Below are 18,990 nucleotides of genomic sequence, written 5' to 3'. Positions count from 1 at the left end.
TGCAGCCCCATACTCCTCCATGTATAATGCACCCCTAGTCCATGTATAAGGTGTCCTTCATGTTTATTATGTAGTCCCATAGACCTCCATGTATCATGCAACCAGCACCCCCAGGCCTCCATATATCATGCAGCCAGCACCCCCAGGGCCTCCATGTGTCATGCAGCCAGCAAAATAAAAAAAACCAAGTACCTCTCTTCTCCTTCCGACCCCTGCGACCGCGGTAGTTACTCCCCTGACCCCATATCTCACACACCCTGCTCCCCATACAGTCTGCACCCCCATATCACACACACTACACCCCCATATCTCTCACACCCTGCTCCCCATACAGCCTGCACCCCCCAGATCACACACACTACACCCCCATATGTCACACACCCTGCTCCCCATACAGCCTGCACCCCCATATCACACACTACACCCCCATATCTCACACCTTGCTCCCCATACAGCCTGCACCCCCATATCACACACACACACACACACTACACCCCCATATCTCACACACCCTGCTCCCCATACAGCCTGCATCCCCATATACACACTACACCCCCACATCTCACACAGCCTGCACCCCCCAGATCACACACACTACACCCCCATATCTCACACACCCTGCCCACATCTCACCCTGCCTGTACCCCAACTTACCCCTCTCAAACACTCTGCACCCTTCACATCCTTCTGTCACAGTCTGCACCCCTCATATGCCACTCACCCTGCAGCTGCCCCCTTTCCCCTCATGTCCCCTCTTTTCTTATTACCAGTCATGTGTCCAAATCTCCTTCAAATCTCCTCTTGCTTTCTGCCCGACATCCTGTGTCTCCTCCCACACAGTCACATGGGCGTGACATCATCGCAGGTCCTGCAGGATGGATTATTCCTTCTTCTGTGCAGGTCAGGCGCGCTCGTGATCGGCTGTAGGTCAGAAACGGCTGGTGGGCCTCTCCAGGTCAGGGGCCCCTCTACTGACACTGGGCTCCCCTGACTCACAGGCCGGCCCCCTGACGGTCGCATTGTCTGCCACTACACAGCGGCACTACACATAGCAGCCTGCTCTGCAGAGCGGCTGCCGGGCCCCTATGTGTACTAGTGCCGCTGTGTAGTGGCTGACCTGTGAGTCAGGGGAGCCCAGTGTCAGTAGAGGGGCGACTCACTTCTCCTCATTCCCCCGCTGATCTGGTCTCCTCGGCGCGTCGTCCATTGCTGTCGCTCGCTCTGACCTCTCAGCAGGCGCGCAGTGATGACGTCACCGCGGTCCTCTGCAGAGCTGTCAGAAGAACGCCGACAGTCACAGCGGGGAGAATGATAAGAGAGAGAGCGCCGCTCACTCTCTCATCATTGCTCTCAATTGTATCGGCACCTGCGATGCCGAAGCAATTGAAGTGACAGCACGGCCACCGGACCCCCCTGAGTAGCGGTGCGCCACTCCTGCCACCGCGAGTGGGCCCCCCGGCAGCTCAGGGCCCCTGCCAATGTCAGTGTTCTTTTGCCCATATTAATCTTTTCCTTTTATTAGCCAGTCTCAGATATGTTATTTTCTTTGCCACTCTGCCCTGAAGACCAGCAATCCGGAGTCGCCTCTTCACTGTAGACGTTGACACTGGCGTTTAGTGAGTACTATTTAATGAAGCTGCCAGTTGAAGACCTGTGAGGTGTCGATTTCTCAAACTCGAGACTCTAATGTACTTGTCTTGTTGCTCAGTGGTGCAGTGGGGCATCCCACTTCTCTTTCTACTCTGGTTAGAGCCTGTTTATGCTCTCCTCTGAAGAAGTAGTACACAGCGTTATGCAAAATCTTTAGTTTCTTGGCAATTTCTCACATGGAATATCATTCATTTCTAATAACAAAAATAGAATGTCGAGTTTCACATGAAAGTTCTCTTTTTCTGGCCATTTTGAGAGTTTAATGGAACCAACAAATGTAATGCTCCAGATTCTCAACTAGCTCAAAGAAAGGTCAGTTTTACAGCTTCTCTAATCAGCAAAACTGCTTTCAACTGTGCTAACAAACTTGCACAAGGGTTTTCAATGGATAGCCTTCCAACAGAGTTAGCAAACACAACATACCATTAGAATACTGGAGTGTTGGTTGTTGGAAATGGGCCTCTATACACCTATGTAGATAGTGCTTTAAAAACTAGATGTTTGAAGCTAGAATAGTCATTTACCACATTAGCAATTTATAGAGTGTATTTCTGTTTAATTTAATGTTAGCGTTATTGAAAAAAAAATTGTTTATCTTTCAAAAATAAGGAAATATCTAAGTGACCCTAAACTTTTGAACTGTAGTGTAATTAATTTAACACAAGATGAAGTACGCCTGCGTCTGAGTAAATGAAACATTGCCAAATCCCCTGGGCCAGATGACATTCATCCACAAATATTGAGGGAATTGAGCTCAATAATCGACAGACCACTGTATCTCATCTTTTTAGACTCACTTGTAACAGGTTTGGTGCCTCAGGATTGGAGGATTGCTGATGTGGTACCAATATTTCAGAAAGGGAAGAGGATGGATCCAGGCAACTACCATCCAGTAAAGCCTGCTTTACACCTTTCAATTCTGCATACGATAACGTATGCGATGTGACACGCCCCCATCGTATGTGCAACACGTTCAATTTGTTGACCATGTCGCACAAACGATGAATTGCTGTCACACGTACTTACCCTTCCATATGACCTCGATGTGGGCGGCGAACATCCACTTCCTGGAGTGGGAGGGACGTTCAGCGTCACAGCGACGTCACGCGGCAGCCGGCCAATAGAAGCGGAGGGGCGGAGATGAGCGGGACGTAAACATCTCGCCCACCTCCTTCCTTACGCATTGCCGGCGGGAGCCGCGGGATGCAGGTAAGATCTGTTCATCGTTCCCAGAGTGTCACACACTGCGATGTGTCGTACCTCGAGAACATTGAACAACCTGACGTGCAATTTTATGGAAATGAACAACGTGTATGCGATGAACGGTTTTACGTTCAATCGCAATCGCACGTAGCTGTCACACGCTACAACAACACTAACGATGTCGGATGTGCGTCACTTACGATGTGACCCCGCCGACACATCGTTAGATTTGTTGTAGCATGTAAAGCCCGCTTTAGTCTGACATCAGTAGTCTTAAAAGTTTATGAGGGGATTTTAAAGGATGACATGCAAAAATATATTGCAGAAAATATTACAATAACTGACAGACAGCATGGATTCTTAAAAAATAAGTTGTGTCTAACCAACATGTTGGGTTTCTATGAGGAGGTAAGTGCAAATCTAGATATTGGTAATGCAGCTGATTTATTTGGACTTTGCAAAGGCATTTGATACTGTACCACATAATAGCCTTATACTGAAGCTCTAGAAGCAAAGACTAGAGGAAACTATAAGCACATGGGTAAGGAATTGGCTAAAATATAAGAAACAAAGAGTAGTCATAAATGGTATATTCTCTAAATGGGCTATAGTCAGCAGTGGGGTACTGCAGAGATCTGTACTTGGACGCATTCTTTTTAATCTCTTCATTAATAAACTTGTGGATGGGATTTGCTGATGACACCAAACTATGTAGGATATTAAAAGCTGACCTTGATAGTACAATAATACAAAATGATCTGGATAAGATGTCAGAATGGGCAGATACTTGGCAAATGAGATTTATTGTTTATAAATGTAAAGTAATGCACCTAAAGCCTGCTTTACATGTTACGATTCTGCATACGATATTGTATGCGATCGTAACCGCCCCCATCGTATGTGCGGCACGTTCAATTTGTTGAACGTTTCGCAAAAACGAATAACCCCCCGTCACACATACTTGCCCGTCCATACGACCTCGATGTGGGCGGCGAACATCCACTTCCTGGAGTGGGAGGGACGTTCGGCGTCACATCGACGTCACGTGGCAGCCGGCCAATAGAAGCAGATTGGCGGAGATGAGCTGGACGTAAACATCCCGCTCACCTCCTTCCTTCCGCATTGCCAGCGGTAGCCGCAGGACGTAGGTAAGATCTGTTTATCGTTCCCGGGGTGTCACACACTGCGATGTGTGCTACCCCAGGTACGATGAACAACCTGACGTTCAATTTTTAGGAATTGAACGACGTGTATGGGATGAACGTTTTACCGTTCAATCGCAATCGCATGTAGCTGTTACATGCTACAATGTAACTTACGATGCCGGATGTGCGTCACTTACGACGTGACCCCGCCGACACATCGTAAGATATATTGTAGCGTTTAAAGCGCCCTTAAGATGGAGTAATCCTATACCTGCGTAAACATTAAATGGAAGTAAACTCGGGATTACAGAACAGGAGAAGGACTTGGGTATTCTGATTAATAATAAGCTGAGCAGTGGCACTCAATGTCAAGCAGCAGCTGAAAAAGCAAACATGATTTTATGGTATATAAAAAGAGAGATTAGATCCCCTAATCCCAATCTATTGTTACCCCTCTATAAATCACTTGTAAGGCCACATCTAGAATATGGGATCCAGTTTTGGGATGCACGATTTAAAAAGGATATTCAGAAGTTAAGGCCACTTTTCACGTAATGACAACGCTAACGAGATGTTGTCGGGGTTACGGAATTCGTGACGTGACGGCCTCGTTAGTAATGTCATTGCATGTGAAACACACTAACGACCGTTAACAATAAAAATTACTTACCTTATCGTTGATCGTTGACGCGTCATTCTAATCCCAATTATCGTTGATGTTGCAGGACGCAGGTTGTTCATCTTTCCTGCGGCAGCACACATTGCTATTTGTGACACCGCAGGAACGAGGAACATCACCATACCTGCGGCCGCTGGCAATGAGGAAGGAAGGAGGTAGCCGGGATGTTCCTCCCGCTCATCTCCACCCCTCCGCTTCTATAGGGCGGCCGCTTAGTGACGTTGCTGTGACGCCGCACAAACTGCCCCCTTAGAAAGGAGGCGGTTTGCCGGCCACAGCGACGTCGCCAGGCAGGTAAGTACGTGTGACCATACCTAGCGATGTTGTGCGCCACGGGCAGCGATGTGCCCTTGATGCACAACCCACAGGGGTGGGTGCTTTCACCAGTGATGTCGCTGTGTGTAAAGGGCCCTTTAGAGTCAGTTCAAAGGTGGGTAACTAGACTACTACAAGGAGTGAAAGGCCTCCCATATGATGAGAGGTTGAAAAAGTTAGATATGTTTAGCTTAGAAAAAAGACGTCTCAGGGGAGATCTCATTTATATGTATGAATACATGTGTGGTCAATATAAAGGACTGGCTCATGACTTATTTCTTCCAAAGACAATACTAAGGACTAGGGGACATTCCCTGCGAGCAGAAAAGAGATTCCAGCAGCTAAATGAAAGGAAAGAGTTCTTTACAGTTAGAGCAGCCAGACTGTGGAATGCCCTACCACAAGAGGTAGTAATGGCAGACTTTATAACAGCTTTTAAAAAAGGGCTGGATGATTTCCTCAGTACACACAACATTGTTGGTTATAAATGACTTAATGATGAAATGTAGTATTCCTGAAGCAAGAAAAACTCTGGCTATGGGAAGAAGATTTCCGACGGGCATGTAGCATAACGTGCGTGTGTGCAGAGGAATGGGTTCCAGGGACTCACCGGTGACGCCATTTACCGATCAGATTAATTGATTTTATATTTTGATAGATTGGGCATTTCTGATAACAAATATATGTATTTTGTAACATTGTTTTATTTTGAATGGGGCAAAAGGGAGGTGATTTGAGCTTTTAGAGTTTTTTTACTTTGTCTCATTTTTAAAAACTTTTTTTACATTCTTTATTGATTTTACAAGTCTCCTTAAGGGGCTTTATACCTGCACTATCCAATCTTTTCTAATGACAAAAAAAAATGCTTCAGCGCTGCTTTGATTAGCAGAAATGCTGGCGCTCTGCTGACATTCACAGGATGTGAGTCATGAAAGCGACAGGGGTAATCACCTGACCCTGCACTGTCATGACAACCCATTGATGCCCTGTAATTGCGTTAAAGGGCCATCGATGGTGGCACAAAAAAGAGCGATCCCCGCTGGAGTGTGCTAAATTGCGCTTTCAGAGTTTAGTGCAATCTAAGGGATCTGAGATCCACCCGCACCTGTAAGCTGCACATGTAGGCTAATCAGATCAGCTGACATATGTGGGGAAAAATGTGGGCTCACCACAAGAGGCCACATCAAAGGGAGAAGGTGACCTAGAATGTATATATCTATATCTATATATATATATATATATATATATATATATATATATATATTTATACAGGGCCGCCATCAGGGCATTACTACTGTGCCTGGTGTAGAGGGCCCAGTGAAGAGAGGCCAGGCCGGGGGTAAATACTTATCTTTATTAAGCCCCCGGCAGAATGGGCCCCTTCTCTTCACCAGGCCCCAGTCACAGCAGCAGCAGCAGAGGGGCCCAGCGGTGTCGCTTCACTTCCTTACATGACTAATTTGCATGCAACGGGGTGGAGCATGCAAATTAGCCATGTGGTGGAGTGGAGGCAGAGTCATTGGAGCAGAGCAGGGCACGTCATCACTGGGCCTTGCAGCAGTGTGGTGAGGTCATCACTCTGCGACCTCATTACACTCCTGCAAGTAACAGCGGCAGAGGTGGCGAGGACGCGACAGCCAGCAGGACAGGTAAGCGCTGTGAGTTGAAGACATTCGCTGGGGGGTGTGTAAGGTGGTGAGGTGGCCCGCCCGCTAATTTCAGCCCGGGGGGTCCGCTTATCTGAGATCGGGGGGGCCCACTTATCTAAGATCGGGGGCCCGCTTATCTGAGCGGCCCGCCCGCTCATCTCAGCCCAGGGGGGGCCCGCTTATCTGAGACTGGGGGGTGAGGTGGCCCGCCCGCTCATCTCAACCGGGGGGGCCCACTTACATGAGACCGGGAGGGTTGTGAGGCGCTCATCTCAGCCAGAGAGGGGGTGGTGAGTAGAGATGAGCGAACCGGTCCCGGTTCGGCTCGAGGCCGGTTCGCCGAACGGGGTTCCCGTTCGAGTTCGGCTCGTCGACGAACCGAACTCGAGCCAATAGGCTATAATGGGAGGCAATCACAAACACATAAAAATGCATTATAAATGTACACAAACAGTTAATAAACATTGCCATAACACTTACCGGTCCCCGCGATCCCTTCTGCACTCTGTCTCCTGCCGCTATTCCATCCGATGATCGCTTAATCCTCCCGGTGACCTGCACTGCCAGCAGAGATGCAGGACCTATCGTGACGTCAAAATAGCCATGTGACCAGTCACGTGGCTATTATCTCATTGGCTACAGACTGGTCACATGACTATGACACGTCATGTAGGACCTGCGAGTGCATCTCTCCGGTACACGGTGCACATATGTGTATCACCGTGTACCGGCGACATGCTCTAGCACACGGTCGACTCCCCGTTCTGTTAGGGACCGGCTGACACAGCCGGCCATTAACGGAGATCACCCTTGCCATAGCAACGCAGTTAGCGGTGACGTCACCGCTAACCGCGGCTCCGAGAGCACCGTTGCTATGGTAACGCGTCTGTCAGCATTACCGCTGTTACCGCTGACAGCCAGCACTGATCACTCACGGAGTGAAGGCTGCACGCTGCTGCACGATTGTAGTGAGGATTGTAGTGAGGATGAGGTTCCCCAGCCCCAAGTGATGAGCTGGTGAATCTCATCCTTCCTCACTACAATCGTCACTACTACTACACTAGTGAGGATTGTAGTGAGGATGAGATGCCCCAGCCCCAAGTGATGAGCTGGTGCACCTCATCCTTCCTCACTACAATCGTCACTACTACTACACTAGTGAGGATTGTAGTGAGGATGAGATGCCCCAGCCCCAAGTGATGGGCTGGTGAACCTCATCCTCACTACAATCGTCACTACTACTACACTAGAAAGAAAGAAGACAGAAGAGCAGGATCGTGGAGGGCTGAAAGGGGGTAATAAAGATGGAGTCTCTAATGTGTCTGTGTATTTATTTCTATTAAAGTATTTTTTCTCTGTGTGGTGTCTTTTTTTTAACCCTTTATTGGAGATTCTTAATGGCCGGGTCAAACGTGCCTGACATTAAGAATCTCTGGCTTAATACTGGCTAGTAAAACAAAGCCAGTATTAACTCATGATTACCCAACAAGCCACCCGGCTCCAGGGCTGTTGGAAGAGTTGGATACAGCGCCAGATGATGGCGCTTCTATGAGAGCGCCATTTTCTGGGGCGGCTGCGGACTGCAATTCGCAGCAGAGGCGCCCAGAAACCTCGGGCTAACCTGTGCTGCGGATTCCAATCCCCAGCTGCCTAGTTGTACCCGGCTGGACACAAAAATGGGGCGAAGCCCACGTCATTTGTTTTTTAATTATTTCATGAACTAAGTGAAATAATTAAAAAAAACGGGCTTCCCTATATTTTTGGTTCCCAGCCGGGTACAAATAGGCAACTGGGGGTTGGAGGCAGCCCGTGGCTGCCTGCTGTACCTGGCTAGCATACAAAAATATGGCGAAGCCCACGTCATTTTTTTGGTGGGCAAAAAAATTCTGCATACAGTCCTGGATGGAGTATGCTGAGCCTTGTAGTTCTGCAGCTGCTGTCTGCTCTTCTCCATACAGATAGACAGCAGCTGCAGAACTACAAGGCTCAGCATACTCCATCCAGGGCTGTATGCAGAAGTTTGTTGCCCCCTGAAAAAATGATGTGGGCTTCGCCATATTTTTGTATGCTAGCCAGGTACAGCAGGCAGGTACGGCTGCCCCCAACCCCCAGTTGCCTATTTGTACCCGGCTGGGAACCAAAAATAAAGGGAAGACCTTTTTTTATTATTTCATGAATTTCATGAAATAATTAGAAAACAAATGACGTAGGCTTCGCCCCATTTTTGTGTCCAGCCAGGTACAACTAGGCAGCTGGGGATTGGAATCCGCAGCACAGGTTGGCCTGAGCTTTCTGGGCCCCACTGCTGCGAATTGCAGTCTGCAGCTGCCTCAGAAAATGGCATTTTCATAGAAGCGCCATATTTTGGCGCTGTATCCAACTCTTCCAGCACCTGCCTGCTATACCTGGCTAGCATACAAAAATATGGCGAAGCTCACGTCCTTTTTTTGTAGTTTTTTGGCAAAAAAAATAAAAAATGCTTCCCTGGATTTTCCATTGCCAGTGAAGGTAACACCAAGCAGTGGGGGTTAGCAGCCAGTAGCTGCTTGGATTACCCTTAGCTAGCAATACAAAAAATGCAGCGGGAGCCCATATATATTTTTTTTAATTATTTATTTAAATAACTAAAAATAAAATGGGCTTCCCTGTATTTTGATTGCTGGACATCACAGTGCTGTAAAAATAAATCTTTAAAAAAATGACGTAGCGCTCCGCGGTATTTTTGATTCTCAGCGCAGATAAAGCAGACAGCTATGGGTTGCCACCCCCATCTGCCTGCCGTTACCTTGGTTGGCAATCAAAATACAGGGAAGCCCATTAATTTTTTCTATTTAAAAAATAGTTAAAAAAAAAAATGACGTTGGGTCCCCCCATTTTTGATAGCCAGCTAGGGTAAAGCAGACGGCTTTAGCCTGAAAACCACAGCTGGCAGCTTTACCGTGGTTGGGGATCCAATGTGGAGGTCCCCTCAGGCTCTTTTTTATAATTATTGTATAAATATTAATAATTACACAATAAAAGTAGGGTCCCCCCCAAATTGGATCACCAGCCAAGGTAAAGTGGACAGCTGTGGTCTGGTATTCTCAGGGTGAGAAGGTCCATAGTTATTGGGCCTTCACAGCCTAAAAATAGCAGGCCGCAGGCACCCCAGACGTGGCGCATCCACTAGATGCGCCAATCCTGGCGCTTCACCCCAGCTCATCACGTGCCCTGGTGCAGTGGCAAACGGGGTAATAAATCGGGTTGATACTAGCTGTAAAGTCACCTGAGATCAAGCCCAGCAGTTTGTGATGTCATGGCGTCTATTAGATACTCAACATTATAAACTGTCAGTACTAACAAAAAAAAAAATTGACAAAAGAAATTTATTTGAAAAAACAGTCCCCAAAACATTTCCTCTTTCACCAATTTATTGTAAGAAAAAAAATAAAGGGGTCCCACGACGACTCTGGACCGTCTAGAATATGGGGGGGAGACACTCAGGGAACGTATCCCCCATTTTCTAGGAGTGCGGACCCTTCATGTGAGGAGTGTGGGTGCAATGAATCTGCACTCACTCTTCTCGGGTCCACAGCAGCAGAGTCCATGTCGTTATGGTTGCTACCAAAGCTGCAATGCCCTGCTCATGAGGTAAGGGCATGCCTAATCAGGAGAACTACTGTAGAGGAAGCTCTGCTCACTGGTATATAGGTGCTCAGAGGTAATAATAGATAAAATTAGTGAGTAACCTCGGCACTCTAAATCTCCCAGACTAAGTCAGTAAGTCACAACGGATAGTAATGCAAAATCACTCTTTATTGGTCCGTATTAAGAAAAAAAATGTTTTCATAATCATATATGTTTTTGTCCAAAACAAGTTACAAATGACGTTTCGGCCTGAGCCTTCGTCAGATTGGACTTATCTGCATGTAATTATGAAAAATGACAATAATCAGTATCACATAAGAGTGAGAGAACAATAACATAAACTCGAACAATGTAGAGGTACAACTGGGATGCAGCAAAAAAATTGCAACACAGCAAGAAATGAAACACATGATACAAATGTCATAATACAGTACAAGGACAATATAGTAATGACAAATATGGGGTCAGAGTAGGCTTAGACAGCTCTGGTACGAAAGAGATGTCAATCATAAAGTAACATGTGCAGTAGGTGTAGAGCTACAGTGTGCATGGCAGAGCTAATGGGTAGACCGACCATAGAAAAAGAACAGAGAAAAAGTGGAGAAAAAGTGGAGAAAAAAGTGGAGAAAAAGTGGAGAAAAAGTAGAGAATAAGTGGAGAAAAAGTGGAGAAAAAGTGGAGAAAAAGTGGAGAAAAAGTGGAGAATAAGTGGAGAAAAAGTGGAGAAAAAGTGGAGAAAAAGTGGAGAAAAAGTGGAGAAAAAGTGGAGAAAAAAGTGGAGAATAAGTGGAGAAAAAGTGGAGAAAAAGTGGAGAAAAAGTGGAGAAAAAGTGGAGAATAAGTGGAGAAAAAGTGGAGAAAAAGTGGAGAAAAAGTGGAGAAAAAGTGGAGAAAAAGTGGAGAAAAAAGTGGAGAAAAAAGTGGAGAATAAGTGGAGAAAAAGTGGAGAATAAGTGGAGAATAAGTGGAGAAAAAGTGGAAAAAAAATGGAGAAAAAGTGGAGAAAAAGTGGAGAAAAAGTGGAGAAAAAGTGGAAAAAAAACGGAGAAAAAGTGGAGAAAAAGTGGAGAAAAAAGTGGAGAATAAGTGGAGAATAAGTGGAGAAAAAGTGGAGAAAAAGTGGAGAAAAAGTGGAGAAAAAGTGGAGAAAAAGTGGAGAAAAAGTGGAAAAAAAATGGAGAAAAAGTGGAGAAAAAGTGGAAAAAAAATGGAGAAAAAGTGGAGAAAAAGTGGAGAAAAAAGTGGAGAAAAAGTGGAGAAAAAGTGGAGAAAAAGTGGAGAATAAGTGGAGAATAAGTGGAGAAAAAGTGGAGAAAAAGTGGAGAAAAAGTGGAGAATAAGTGGAGAATAAGTGGAGAAAAAGTGGAGAAAAAGTGGAGAAAAAGTGGGAAAAAAATGGAGAAAAAGTGGAGAAAAAGTGGAAAAAAAATGGAGAAAAAGTGGAGAAAAAGTGGAGAAAAAAGTGGAGAAAAAGTGGAGAAAAAGTGGAGAATAAGTGGAGAATAAGTGGAGAATAAGTGGAGAATAAGTGGAGAAAAAGTGGAGAAAAAGTGCAGAAAAAGTGGAGAAAAAAGTGGAGAAAAAATGGAGAAAAAGTGGAGAAAAAGTGGAGAAAAAATGGAGAAAAAAGTGGAGAAAAAGTGGAGAAAAAGTGGAGAAAAAGTGGAGAAAAAAGTGGAGAAAAAGTGGAGAAAAAGTGGAGAAAAAGTGGAGAAAAAGTGGAGAAAAAAGTGGAGAAAAAGTGGAGAAAAAGTGGAGAAAAAGTGGAGAAAATGTGGAGCACCCTTTGGTGCCTTTCATGTGGCACTAAGGGGTGCTTAGCTTTGTATTTAGCCAAATAAATGAAAAAAAAAAATGACGTAGGGTTCCCCCTAGTTTTGTAGCCAGCTAGGGTAAAGCAGACGGCTGCAGCCTGCAGACCACAGCTGGCAACCTCACCTTGGCTGGTAATCCAAAACTGAGGGCACCCCACGCTGTTATTTTAAATTAAATAAATAATTTAAAAAAAAAACACGTAGGGGTCCCCCAAAATTGGATCACCAGCCAAGGTAAAGCAGACAGCTGGGGCCTGATATTCTCAGACTAGGGAGGTCCATGGTTATTGGACTCTCCCCAGCCTAAAAATAGCAGGCCGCAGCCGCCCCAGAAGTGGCGCATACATTAGATGCGCCAATCCTGGTGCTTCGCCCCAGCTCATCCCGCGCCCTGGTGCGGTGGCAAACGGGGTAATAAATGGGGTTAATACCAGATGTGTAAGTCACCTGGCATCAAGCCCTGGGGTTGGTGAGGTCAGGCGTCTATCAGATACCCGACATCACCAACCCAGTCAGTAATAAAAAAAAATAGACGACAAACACATTTTTATTTGAAAAAACACTCCCCAAAACATTCCCTCTTTAACCAATTTATTAGAATGAAAAACAAATCCAGGTCTGGTGTAATCCAAGGGGTTGCCATGACGATCCACACTGTCCCAGTCAATGAAGAGCAGGATGTTCCCCATTGGCTGGGAGAGCAATGCAGTGACCTGAGCTAACATCAATGGGTCAGCCCAGGTCACTGCAGGGCATGACAAGTGCTGCTGTCAGGAGCGAGGTACATTACCTGCGCTGATCTCCAGCACTGCCGACAGCCCCTGTCACTGAGCTCAATGACCGGCTTCACACCAAGTATCGCGAGAGGTCCGTGACGTCGCCGCTAGTCAGTCTCGGGTCGGAAGCGAGAGGTGATGTGACAAGCGGCGGCCATGGAGGACAGTGACAGCGCTGAGGTCGGGATGGCGGGACTTCATCACCGCAGGTAAGCCGAGCGGGGGGGGGGGGGTGCGTGTGTGTGTGTGTGTATGTATGTGTACATGCCGCGGGCAGGAGGGGGCGGAGCGAGCTGAGCGGGGAAGTGTGGGCTTCCTGCACGTAACCAAGATAAACATCGGGTTACTAACCAAAGCGCTTTGCTTGGATACCCGATGTTTATCTTGGTTACCAGCTTCTGGCAGGCTGCCAGCGATGGCTCCTGCACACTGTAGCTGTAAAAAGCCCTGCTTTTTGCTGCTAGAACCGTTCTCGAACGTATCTAGAACTATCGAGCTTTTGCAAAAAGCTCGAGTTCTAGTTCGATCTCGAACAGCCCCTAAAATCACTCGAGCCCCGAACTGGAGAACCTCGAACCACGAACCGCGCTCAACTCTAGTGGTGAGGTGGCCCGCCCACTCATCTCAGCCCCGAGGGGGGGGAGGTGAGGTGGCTAGCCCGCTCATCTCAGATGGGGGGGGATAAGGTGGTGAGGTGGCCCGCCCGCTGATTTCAGCCCGGGGGGGCCCGCTATGATCTCAGCCCTAGGGGGGATGCTGATACCAGCCAGGGTCAGCTGATCTCAGACTGGGGGGGCCTGTCGACCCCAACCCCTGCCTTGCCTCAGCTAGATGCGCTGATTTGCATCACGGGCAGGTGAGTATAATGTGAATCATGTGTTATGTGCTGCCTGTATGTGTTATGTGCTGCCTGTATGTGTTGTGTGCTGTCTGATGTGTTATGTGCTGTCTGTATGTGTTATGTGCTGCCTGTATGTGTTATGTGCTGTCTGATGTGTTATGTGCTGTCTGATGTGTTATGTGCTGCCTGTATGTGTTATGTGCTGCCTGTATGTGTTATGTGCTGTCTGATGTGTTATGTGCTGCCTGTATGTGTTATGTGCTGCCTGTATGTGTTATGTATAAGATATGTGTGTCCTGTATAGTGTGCAATATGTAGCTGTCTGTCTATGTATACTATCTGTGTATACAGTCTGTCTGTCTGTCTACACAGTCTGTCTGTCTGTCTGTCTACACAGTCTGTCTGTCTGTCTGTCTACTGTGAGATGCCGAGGGGAGAAGTACTAGAGAACAGGTATGTTTCCCCTCGGTTCATTTCATATGTCTCCATGTATTGATTGAGGAGCGGTTGGCCCATGCAAATGGGCTTGGAAAAGTTAGGAAAGTTATATCTGGCTCAGCAATAAGTTAGTCACTGAAGCCTGTTTATTTCATTGTAATTTTGGGCTCGGTTTTTCCTGGAGCAATCAGTAGGAATGGCAGTCGGACTGGTTGCTCCCTTCTCCACATTCAATTCAGGGTTTTGATTCCTCACTGGATCAGCTGAAATAATCAGGAGGCATTCAGAACAGAGAGGCTGCTGAGGAGAGGTACAGGCTCATGGCTGCTGGGGCTGAGACTCCATACCTCCACTGACTGTGCTGAGGAACCCACACAGTAAGAGAATACTGTTTTGTTTGTTAATTAGGTTTATTTTATAGTTAGCATTCCGTTGTTAGTGGCCAGATGACCTTAGACATTTATTTTCCTGTTTTTGCATGTGTAACACTGAGGGACAAGTGTACACAATAAACACGGCAGTGGCCGTATCTGTTTGGAACCTGCCAGTCTGCCGCTGTCATCTGTGAATCCATAGCCACTCGCTTGGACCAAAGCAAAGATCCCAGCTGAGCTATATTCCCTGTCTCACACTACACAGTCTGTCTGTCTACACACCAAAAGAGAAAGTCTGGCTGCAACTGCTACTAGTCTAGGTGCTTGCGGGTAATAAAATAGTCAAAAAGTAGAAAAACACGAGAACTCAATAAGGAAGGAGAGAGGTATTTGGATGCAAGTGTTTTTTTTATTTACAATCGACAAACTGCAGAAAGTGAACCCTGACACATAGCAACAACCAACGTTTCGGCTTTTAGACCTTTCTCAAGGTAGTTGCTCATAACAGAGATGCTAAGAAATACGGGTCACAAGGACAGCCGTCAGGGTAGAGAGAACATGCAGGGCATGTCTCCACTGCCACCGCTGCTCCAGCACTCCATGGTCTCCAAGCAGGCGTCCTTTCCACTTCCTCCTCGCCTCTGTCTGTGTTCACCACACCACCACTACCTCGATACCGCATACTGCTGAATGTGATGCCCTGCATGTTATCTCTACACTGACGGCTGTCCTTGTGACCCGTATTTCTTAGCATCTCTGTTATGAGCAACTACCTTGAGAAAGGTCTAAAAGCCGAAACGTTGGTTGTTGCTATGTGTCAGGGTTCACTTTCTGCAGTTTGTCGATTGTAAATAAAAAAAACACTTGTATCCAAATACCTCTCTCCTTCCTTATTGAGTTCTCGGGTTTTTGTACTTTTTGTCTGTCTACACAGTCTGGCTATCTGTGTAATTTTGTTAGTGAAACAACTTCAAGGGTGCTAACACTTTTGGCCATGACTGTGTATGTATATATATATATATATATATATATATATATATATATATATATTATACTGTATATACATACATACATATTTTTGCAAGAGTGGCAGTGGGACTGTAGGAAGTTTGAGTGGTGGAGGCGGAGCCGGGGGTGGAGGGGGGCCTGAAAATTTTGCCAGTATGGGGCCCTGAAATTCCTAGTGGCGGCCCTATATATATATATATATCTATACATATATATATGTATATATATATACATATATATATGTCCAAAAATGTAGACCAGCTCACTCCTGTGAATCACCTGGAACCTCAGCTGACCTGGTTAACTCCGTTGTGCCCAGATCAGGATGTAGGAGTCCATCCATACAAATGTGAACAATGACAGAGCAGAGTCCAGCAATAACGTGAGCAATCCAGGATGCTGTTAAACAATTTTTCTTTCCTTTTATTCATAGATCCATTAAAATACGATGGTCCAAGCAATTCAGAACAGCATTATCGCAGGAAAGTAGCACAGATAGGACTACGCGTTTCAGCGGTAAAATCTGCCTTCTTCACGGTCCAGAATCTAATCTGCTTTCCAAACATGGAAGCTATCCACATATTAATCAATATACAACATATATAAGAATTATAAGGAAAGGATTCAGCATTTTGAAGAGAAATACAATCAGAAAATCCAATAACTTGACCATAAAATTTAAATGGTACAAAAACATGACACAGTAATAATAGCCAGCATTATATAGTGCAACAATGTATCAATAGTGCATAATGATATCCAGGCGATTATTAAAGCCCTGTGGCATGCGAGTCCCCAGCTCAAATATCCACCTACTCTCTCTTGCAAACACTTTTTTATGAAAATCTCCCCCTCTCAATGGTTTTTTTACATGCTCTATGCCCATAAAAGAGAAACCGCGTAAATCCCCATTATATTTTTTTGAAAAATGTCGGGATACTACTGATGCACCAACCATTGGCAAATTACTAGCATCTGATAGGTGTTTGCGGATTCTGGTTTAAAGGGGGTTCATCGTGCAGCCTACATATTGCATGCGGCATATATTGCAATTAATTAAATAAACTACATTCTCCGTATTACAGTTTATAAAAGAACGAACATTAAACTGTTTTTCATTGGAAATAGATGTAAATATTTTAGACTTATTAGCAAAACCGCAGCACTTGCAGATATTAGCACCGCATTTAAAAAATCCTGTTGTTTTTAACCAGTTGCTAGGGGAGATTTTGTCTGGATCTTTGAACATGCTAGGTGATAATAATGTAGCTAAGGTTGGGGCTCTTTTTGCCACAAAGGCAATATCATTGTTTTCCACAATATTTTTCAGAATATCATTCTGAGACAACAAAGGAAGATATTTTCTCATGATTTTAACAATAGAATTAAACTGAGGACTATAGTTGGTACTGAAAACCACCCCAGATTTTTTAGGGTCAAACTGTCTTTTTTTCTTGGTAGATTCCAACAGCTTAACCCTATCCATGCCTGCTATTATTTTCTTGGCTCTCTCCAAAGACCAATTGGGATACCCACTTTTTCTTAAATTATTACAAGTTACTTCAATTTCTTCCTCCAATTTATCACTAGATGTGGTATTCCTTTTTAGTCTAATAAGCTCCCCCACAGGAATATTCTGAATGACATGTTTGGGATGATTAGAGGAAGCCATTAAAATACTATTGCATGCAGTGGATTTTTTATAGGGAGATATCAAAACCTTATTGCTGGCCAAATCTGAGGTCAGTTTTAAGTCCAAGAAGTTTGTTGATACCTCATGACCACTACTGGTAAATTTTAGATTGAAATCATTCAAATCCAAATAAAAAAAAAAACTTTTTGCAGACGAGAGACTACCCCTCCAGACAAATATCAGATCATCAATAAATCTACCCAGCCAAACAATATTATCCTTGTATGGGTTATCAATGTTAAAGATGTAATTTTCCTCCCACACGGACATAACCAGGTTAGCTAGGGAAGGTGAAAACTTAGCGCCCATACTCACGCCTTGTGTCTGGAGGAAGTATCTCTCATCAAACGATAAATAGTTGTGGCTTAAAAGAAATTGAATTGAGGAAACAACAAACCGCTGAATGGAATCATCATAATTACTGTATCTGGACAAATAATATGTGATGCATCGTATCGCGATGTGATGGGGGATAGAGGAATATAACCCCACCACATCGCAAGATAGCCACACATAGTCAGATTGCCAATGAAATTTTTCCATAATCTGTATCATACTTTTAGAATCTTTAAGATGACTTGGTGTTAATGGCACTAAGGGTTGAAGATAAAAATCCACCCATTCCCCTAGTTTCTCACTGAATGACCCGATCCCAGACACAATAGGTCTGAGAGGGGGAGGAAAAACCTCTTTATGAACTTTGGGGAGTGAGTGGTATATTGGGACAATCGGTGTTTCACAAAAAATAAATTTCTTAATTCAATCTGAAATAGCACCCATACTAATTCCCACCTGTAACAGATGTAATAATTCAGAATGCGCTACTTTCCTGCGATAATGCTGTTCTGAATTGCTTGGACCTCTGTATTTTAATGTATCTATGAATAAAAAGAAAGAAAAATTTTTTAACAGCATCCTGGATTGCTCACGTTATTACTGGACTCTGCTTTGCCATTGTTCATATATATATATACAGTCATATGAAAATGTTTGGGCACCCCTATTAATGTTAACCTTTTTTCTTTATAACAATTTGGGTTTTTGCAGCAGCTATTTCAGTTTCATATATCTAATAACTGATGGACTGAGTAATATTTCTAGATTGAAATGAGGTTTATTGTACTAACAGAAAATGTGCAATCCGCATTTAAATAAAATTTGACCGGTGCAAAAGTATGGGCACCTCAACATAAAAGTGACATTAATATTTTGTAGATCCTCCTTTTGCAAAAATAACAGCCTCTAGTCGCTTCCTGTAGCTTTTAATGAGTTCCTGGATCCTGGATGAAGGTACATTTGACCATTCCTGTTTACAAAACAATTCCAGTTCAGTTAAGTTTGATGGTCGCCGAGCATGGACAGCACGCTTCACATCATCCCACAGATTTTCAATGATATTCAGGTCTGGAGACTGGGATGGCCATTCCAGAACACTGTAATTGTTCCTATGCATGAATGCCTGAGTAGATTTGGAGCGGTGTTTTGGATCATTGTCTTGCTGAAATATCCATCCCTCTCCCTAACTTCAACTTTGTCACTGATTCTTGCACATTATTGTCAAGGATCTGCTGATACTGACTTGAATCGATGCGACCCTCAACTTTAACAAGATTCCCGGTGGCGGCATTGGCCACACAGCCCCAAAGCATGATGGAACCGCCACCAAATTTTACTGTGGGTAGCAAGTGCTTTTCTTGAAATGCCGTGTTTTTTTGCCTCCATGCATAACGCCTTTTCGTATGACCAAACAACTCAATCTTTGTTTTATCAGTCCACAG

This window comes from Anomaloglossus baeobatrachus, chromosome 1, assembly GCF_048569485.1.
Source record: "Anomaloglossus baeobatrachus isolate aAnoBae1 chromosome 1, aAnoBae1.hap1, whole genome shotgun sequence".
Lineage (NCBI taxonomy): Eukaryota > Metazoa > Chordata > Amphibia > Anura > Aromobatidae > Anomaloglossus > Anomaloglossus baeobatrachus.
This window is presented reverse-complemented; position numbering follows the sequence as displayed.